The sequence below is a fragment of the Passer domesticus genome, chromosome 5 (genome assembly GCF_036417665.1).
Source record: "Passer domesticus isolate bPasDom1 chromosome 5, bPasDom1.hap1, whole genome shotgun sequence".
Lineage (NCBI taxonomy): Eukaryota > Metazoa > Chordata > Aves > Passeriformes > Passeridae > Passer > Passer domesticus.
In genome coordinates this window covers 21,485,753-21,493,226 of record NC_087478.1, presented here as the reverse complement: position 1 = coordinate 21,493,226, position 7,474 = coordinate 21,485,753, and the positions used below count along the sequence as shown (strand labels likewise).

The following is a 7,474-nucleotide window of genomic DNA, read 5'->3' as shown; positions in this document are numbered from 1 at the left end:
TCAGAACTGACACCTCCTTTTTGCAGCGGGACAGCCCCTCCCTACACATCAGCACTTTTAACTGTTTCTCATGTTGCTGGCTGCAATACTGTACAAACTTACCACCATAGATTTTCTGACAAAAAAATAGTATGATTTTTATTGAATTTTAAAAACATATTTCCATGTGATACATTTTCATTCAAATAATGACACTGAAAGAATGTTTGCTTTGTTTTGCAGCAATGTTGTGTACAAACATCAAAGGAAAGAAAGAGCTCATGAGGTACAAGAAGATGCAGCTTGTAAGTCATTCCAAGGCAGAAAACCTTTGGTACAGTTCCGTTTTGTGCTCTGCTTTTGCTGGATCTATTCACCCAGTTTGCTAGACCTGGGTTCAAGTTTCAACTTGAATACTAGCTTGTAGATTGTCCAGACAGAAAAATCTCCTGCATCCCCATGCCCCCTCACACCCCTCTCTAAAAATGCAGAGGTGCACAACATCCACAGGAAGGGAAACTTCTCCAAAGCATGAACTTCCATCAGGTCTGCACAGCAGGCCATGGCCTGTCTTTTGACCTGTGTCTCTGTAGAAAACCTCACTAGTTCTACAGAATGTGACTTGCATACGTGTCTTGCAGTGTATGTACACAAAATGTCTTGCACTTCCAAAATAAAATGCTAACAGTCCCTTCTAGCAACACCCCTAAAACAAAACAGACAGCAATTTTGGGTTTTGGCATTTGTATTTGCCTGAATGTAGTCTTTATTCTTCTTCTTCTTTGTTTCTTTTTTCTTTATTTGTTCATTGGTTTGTGGGATAGGGTTTTTTGTTTGATTGTCTGGGTTTTTTTAGAGAGGGAGGGGTGTTCTGGTTTTGTTTTTCTTTTTTCTTTTTTTTTTTTAAATTTTCAGCAATATGTCTTGTTGAAAGGAAGATCTATTAACTACTTAAAATAATCTAGGAATTATTTGAATTCTAAACTTTTATTCCTTGCAATCTTTTATCTTGCAAACAGAGCATAAAGGGAGAGGAAAGGAAACTGCTGGAGGAGTGAAAGTCTGTTCTGGTGTTGCACAGTTAGTTTCTTGGCAGGACGTACTGAAATAAAAGTCACGACACTTAGACTAGGCAGAATTGTTACTGTAACAGATTTGCATTACAAAGTATTCTTTTTTGTACTTTCCTGCTGGAAGTGCTGTATTTCTGTTACAAATTCACTGAAGATATTTCTCTGAGTAAAACAGATTGAATTGTCCCTGAATCAGCTCCTTTTAGAATTTGCTAGTACTGATTGGTTGATCAGATAAAGATACAGATAGTCTTCATAGATGTCAGGAAGAAGCTGGAAGGGGCTTCTGGTGGTCTCCTAATTCACCTTTCTACTTCCCATCAGAATCATGAAACTTTCTTTCACACTCACTCTGGTGAGGCAGAGTCTGGTATCTGAATCATCCATGCCATTACCTATCTATGTTTATGATCCTAATGTCGAACCTAAACCTTCATTGCTGTAGAGTATCTTCATTTCTTCCTCTCATCTACAGTGATCACGTACAGAGAACCACAGGTTTGCTCTGCCTGTGCTATTCTTGTTTGTGCTGTTCTTGTTTGAAGATTTTTTTTCTGTTTTCTCTCAGTGTTCCCTAAACAAAACAGTCACACTCCCTCTAATCCTTACTCACAGATAATGTTTTACAGACTTTCAGTCTCCTTCTCAGGATTACAATTTCTTTGAAACATGGTAGCCAGACCTCAATACACCTTTCCTATTTAGGCATCACCAACACAGATTATCTATGGCACACAGTACTCTTACATGATGTTTTCTTCCATTTTTTGCCACAGCAATTTCATTTACTGACGCTTGTCTGTGGCTGTGTATGACCCCTACATCCTCATCTGTGGATCTGTCACCCTGCTGAGAGTTTCCAGTCCTATATTTATGCAGCTGATTTTCTGAACTCTAAGTTGTAGCTTTTTTTACATCATTTCTGCTCTCTGTCAAGATCTTTTTGAAGATATTCCTGTTCTCTAAAACACTCACAGGCTCTTACAGATTAGTTGTAACTCCTTATTTAGCAATGCAATACTCCATCATCAGGAGTGCCAGTGGGAGCAGTGTTCTTTACTAGAACCAGGACAGGATAGACTGCTGGGAGCTGCACAGGAATTTTGGCATTACACAGATGAGTGCATTTTTCTTCCAGCAGTATTGCACCTGTGCCATGGAAATATTCTTCAGGTCTTATCTGCCAAGATTGCACCTGAAAATCTCAAAAAAGACAGAGTCCACAACCCTCCTACCATATTACAGCCACCACATTTCTCCTATCTGCATGGCCTGTTGACTTGGTTAGATCACTCACCTAAATAATTTTATTTTCCTTTATCATCATGAGGCCTCTGATGATTAACTGAGGAAAGATATTTGGTCTTTGTGGTGTTTGAAGAAACATTTCTTCTTCATTAACAGAATTCTCATTGAATTCACAGCAATAAATTACATTAGTTTGACATTTGCCAGCCTACCAATAAAATATATTTACTGTCACAGTGTGGTTTTTTACTTACTACCGTTTTAGAATTGAAATAACCAGAAAATCCTACATTTTTGAATCTGCTTTTGGGGCTACAAGATTTTATTTCTTGTAGCACTATTAGAAGCTCTCTAAGTGAATAAAAACTGCTTACAGAAAGATATACCAGGATTTCCATAGGAAATATCCCTTTCCTGTATTTAGGACTAATCTGGTATTAATGCCTGTCTTTAATCTGAGGCAGGCTTCTAGTTCAATTAATTGTTCTAAACTTAAGAGCATTATTTAGGGACATTTAAGAAATGTGGAAGTAGAGATCAATTCATTATCTTCTGGTATCAGCTTCACTTGACAACAATTTCAGTAACTGAAGCCTGAATGATGGAGCTGGAACTTAGATTTCAGCTCGAGGGAGGGGTTCCTGGAGCAAAACCTCAGAATCAAATGGCACAGAATCTTCAGAGTGCTTTGCTTATTAACCTGATCCTACCAAACTATGTGGGAGTAGAAAAAAGTATCCTAAAAAAAATACCCACAAAAAAAAACCCCAAAAAACCAACCATAAAAATAGCTTTATCTACTTCCAACAGAGAACAATTTGGCTAGAAAATTTCTGATTAAACATTTCTTCATCAGGGTATGCCATTCATTGAAATCAAAATGTTCCACAAAAGAATTTCCATTTTTTGACCAATTTCCAGTGGAATCTAGGCAGGATTCCAAGACAAATGAGCCTGCCAGTTCTCTTCTTAACAGCCGTTTGGCTGGTTCTAGGAGATCTTGAGCTTCCAGAGTGCTTTGCCTTGGGTTTGACAGAGTGCTGAGAGCTGGGAAGGAAGGACCCTCCACTTTGTGGCTTCTTGGCAATCCCAATTCCCCAGACATGTGGGGGTGAGGCTAACAGGCTTCCCCAGAGCTGAGGCATCCTGCCATGAAAAGACTTAATGCTTCTTGGTTTCATTCCAAATTTTGAAATATTAAAATCCTCTATTGTGTAAAAAAAATTTGCATTTCTTCCAGATGCTCTAATGAGTCTTTATTCCAGATCACAGCCTAATCCTGTAAGCATGTGCCTATCTATTTATCACAAGCTGTTGTATAAAATTGCAGAGTTATTAATGGAGTTCTGACAGGCTGACTATACACAGATATGCAAATGACAAAGGCCATACCTTAACATAAGACAAGGCAGTAGTGCCTGTGCTGATGTGGGCATGTAGCCCTGCTATTGCTAACACTGTCTTCACAGTACTTAATAACTGACTACTTCTTTCTATATATGTTTCAAGTACTAATACATGATATTCCATTTTAGAAGCAAAAAACTGATATGGAAATGTTACTGGTTTTTTAGAACCACAAAAAATATTAATATAATCTGGTTTACAATTTCAAAGTCCAGCATTTTCTATTAAATGACTTAGTTAAAATTAAATGCCTTCTCTTGTGCCTTAGATGAGCATCCAATTCTGTCTTCAGCCAAAGAAAATAACAAATTCATTGAGTGTTCTTTATACTTTTCACTTCGCTCATGCTAGTCTTGCAGTCAAGGGACTTACAGCCCTTACAGCTCAGCTCACAGAGCAAGCTGTGTGTCTGTTTCTCCTCCAATCCTAGGTGATGCCGTGGCTCCTGTCTCAAACTTAGCCTAATGTGGCAACACGACCTGTGTTCTGATGCTAATTTGACTTGGTGATCTGAACAAGCAGGAGAGTAGAAAACAGCTATGGAGATGGCAGTGATTTCAAAGCCACACCAGATTTTTCAAAAAAAAGGGCTATTTGCTCTTTATATGTTTCACAGTTGTTTGGTATTGTCACACTGAAATGTTTTGGGGAAAGCTCCAATATCCCTTTTGTGGTGCACAATGGCAAATTCACAATTATAATTACTAAATGTGATGAAAACTACTAACAATACACTAAATCAGGTAATGGGTGGCCTGCCAAAGAGTAGAGATTCAGTCCAGGATGACTTTTGCAAACTTGATGATTGGGCTAACAGAAACTTCATACAGTTGTAAGAGCAGAGGTGCAAAGTTCTGCACCTGGAGCAGGATTACCCCATACACTGAGTAGCAGCACTGATGAGAAAGGCTCATGGTGGAGGTCACAGTGAATGTGGAGTATGAGCCACAAACATAGTGATGGGGTAGAAGCATGTCAGGAAGTTTGTCCAGCCTGAAGAAAAAGCTGAGAGAATAATAAAGTTGCTGTTTTAACCTGTATAATGAGGGAGGGCTTAAAGGTAAGACAAGTTATAGTCCTCCTTTGAGTGAGAATGGACCAGTCAACCTCCACATTTCTATGACTCAATTAAAACTGTATTTTCTAAAATTTTATTTGATTAACATTCAACAATTGTCTAACTGAAACCAAGACCCTGGAAGTTCCCTTATTGCAAATAACCAGGATATTATGGTAAGCTATACCATGAAAACATATGTTCTGTTCATGATTTTTCCTGACCTTTTTTCTGCAAATATATGTATTAGCCGTTGTCAAATACAGAGCTAAAGGGATCATTGACCCATCTATTAAGGAAAATACTGGTTCTAGATTCCTAAGGGATATAACAATGGCTCTTATGCAGTTGTAGAATGTAAATATTTGCTGAAGTTAATAAAAATTTGACTGTCTTCCAGTCAACAGTCACAACTGTTAGACACAGTGTTCAGATACTGCCCCTGAGGCAGAATGAAACCCCAGTATTATGCAATATCCAGGAAAGTTTTTGTATCAATTTCAGTGGAACAGCATTCAAGCGTATAGTTTTAATCTGCCCATTTAAGAGATTGTAAAACAGTGCTAATTTACCAGTCACATGACAAAAACAGAGAAGTATGAGCATTTTAGAAACCAAACTATGCAACAGAGTGTGCCTTTTGAAGGATAGATGTGTGTTGACAAAGACAAGGCATTGAGTGCATTCACCATTGACTAGTTAATACTCCTTGCACATATTAAAGGAGTTTTAAAGTATCCTCACTTTTGCTGTCATGCTGAATACACTGCCATGTGATCAGTACTGGGGAGATCCTGACTCCTTCAAAATCATGGCAAACTTCCCCTTGTCTTTATTGGCCAACACCTTGTATGGATACAACGCTAAGAACCACATGAGGCAAAATCTTGACAAATGTGGGCAGGAGCTGCTGACAGAGTTGTATCTAATATCAAACTATCTGTTAGGTGGTGATTAAATTTTATTTCTTGCTTAATCAAACATCCAGCCATGTTATGGGATAACAACTGTTATGCCATAGGTGGAAAACACGGGGGGGACTGGGAGACAAATGAAAGACTGGTGTCTAAGCCTACCTCAAAACTGAGGCTTTTCTCTTTGTTTACAGCATTCTTAGGCTAACCTACACTCAGGTTTCTTGCCTCAAGGGTGATCTTATTTCTTGATTTTCTTTCCTAAATACCGGGTCTTCTGTTTTCCTCCCTTTGACTTCAAACAAAGCTGAATCAGTCCCTCTGTGGATACATTTTCATGTACTCTGTTGCAACATTTGTATTTAATGAGCTGCTTTTAAATAAAGCTCTGGGGGTTTTTGTTAAGCAAAACCTATGTGTGGTTTTTACTTAATCTGGAATCTATATTTCTTTAGGCTCCTGCTACTATTTTTCTTGGCTTGCTTTGGTAGGTCTCATTTCTCTGCATGTTGCAGTGCTTGGGAATTCCACCGGTGACTTTTCTTGCTCTTGCACAGGATTTTTCAGTCTTAGAACTTAAAACTTCTCCAGGATGGAAAAAGGAAATATTGGGTTCAAAGGCAAGACAGGGAGTTATTTTTCCTGAGTCAACTGCTTCACTCAGTTGACTACCTGGTCAGTCAGAAAAACGCAGATGAAAAGGCATTTAATAGGTATAAAGTAAGGTCAGGTCAATTTGGCACAGAGTGGAGAACCCCACCCAGATGAGGCAGAGATATCAGTGGGAGTTTAGTTACACCTATCTCCATCATTTCTTACATGGGTTTCTAGTCCAATACATCCCCTCAGACTTCCTATTCTCAGTTTAGTGTATATAATGTTTAAACAGATTCCAAGCACTCTGAAAATATCTAAGAATCTAAATTGGTTTTGTTGTAATGTAAATGGTCATTATTCCCTGATTACCCTGCAGTCTGGCATTATGACTGAGCTTGCATTGGAACCATAAAAAAACCTAGTTTGCAGCACAGCTCTGCCAGGCATTGCACACTCTTGCTTTACCAAGTTCAGCAGCTGGTTACTGTTTTCAGGAATCACCTTCTGAACTACTGGGGTTTTGCCATTTGTCAAGGATTTCTAAGTATCTCAGTGTCTGCCTGTCCACAAATCTAGAACACACAGCCACTTCTCTAGTGCTTACTTGTGCTATAGTGTGCAGGCACAGCCTGGGAGATTTATAGCATATGGGATCCACTGTACAAATGATTTGTGCATGCACTGGAAATAAGACTCATTTTGAACACTGCTTTTTCAGCACATGCATTGAAGTTCAGTCTGCACAAGCTCTGTTGTGTCTCGAGTACATCAGGCTCCATAAATATGCAAACACATATGATCCATGTCAGTCTGAAAGAAGATTGTAGGGATAGTAGGCAGGGTTGAACAGATGACAGTCTTCTTCTGACTCCATTGAGTTCACCAGCAGATGACATGCTGCTCAACACAGACCTGCAATATCACTGGTTTCAGGCAGTGTAGGTCCTTTCCCAAAGTCTGCAAGATAGTTTGAAATCAGAGGGTCAGAGTGCTCATCACTAAGGAAGAAAACAAGTATTCTCATCTCAGTCTCATAGCCTTTTAATAAGGGTAATAATAACCCAATAATAATGATAATGATAATGATAATGATAATGATAATAATAATAATAACAACAATAATAATACTCATACCCTAAACCCTATGTAAATCTTCACAATCACAATTCAGAATAAATGACTATGCATGAATTGTTACC

General features: G+C 38.6%; 1 long non-coding RNA gene across 1 annotated transcript in view; it reads right to left on the bottom strand.

Moving 5' to 3' along the window:
* Window positions 1–213: 213 nt before the first annotated feature.
* LOC135301816 (uncharacterized) overlaps window positions 214–7,474 on the bottom strand; it is a 134,172-nt gene continuing 126,911 nt past the window's right edge. The window contains exon 5 of the long non-coding RNA XR_010363556.1: window positions 214–7,232. This is a non-coding gene — a long non-coding RNA (uncharacterized LOC135301816). The remainder of the gene's footprint in view (window positions 7,233–7,474) is intronic.